Genomic DNA, 353 nt, shown 5'->3' on the forward strand with positions numbered 1-353 from the left:
TCCTGGCTGTTTCTTAATGAAACATTCTTTGAGCCTTTCTTTATTAAACTTTCGACGGTATTTAATCATATATGTTGTTTTGTTTTGATTTTTCTTCCATATATATACGTATATAATATTTAAACGTTCTTTATTTCCGGTGTGTGTGGTATGTGTAGCCAAACAAGGTCATACATAAAACTTTAAATGTATATCGCTGTGGATCTAAGCCAGGCAATGGATACCTAGGCAAATTAATACCATTTTATTGGCCTAATTGAAAATGGAGAGAATTTGCGGATCTGTTTTCGAAGATCGTGAGAGTTAGGAAAGAAGACAGCCATTTCATATATTTGGTTTATAATTATTATTTT

This window comes from Penaeus monodon, chromosome 31 (genome assembly GCF_015228065.2).
Source record: "Penaeus monodon isolate SGIC_2016 chromosome 31, NSTDA_Pmon_1, whole genome shotgun sequence".
NCBI classification, from domain to species: domain Eukaryota; kingdom Metazoa; phylum Arthropoda; class Malacostraca; order Decapoda; family Penaeidae; genus Penaeus; species Penaeus monodon.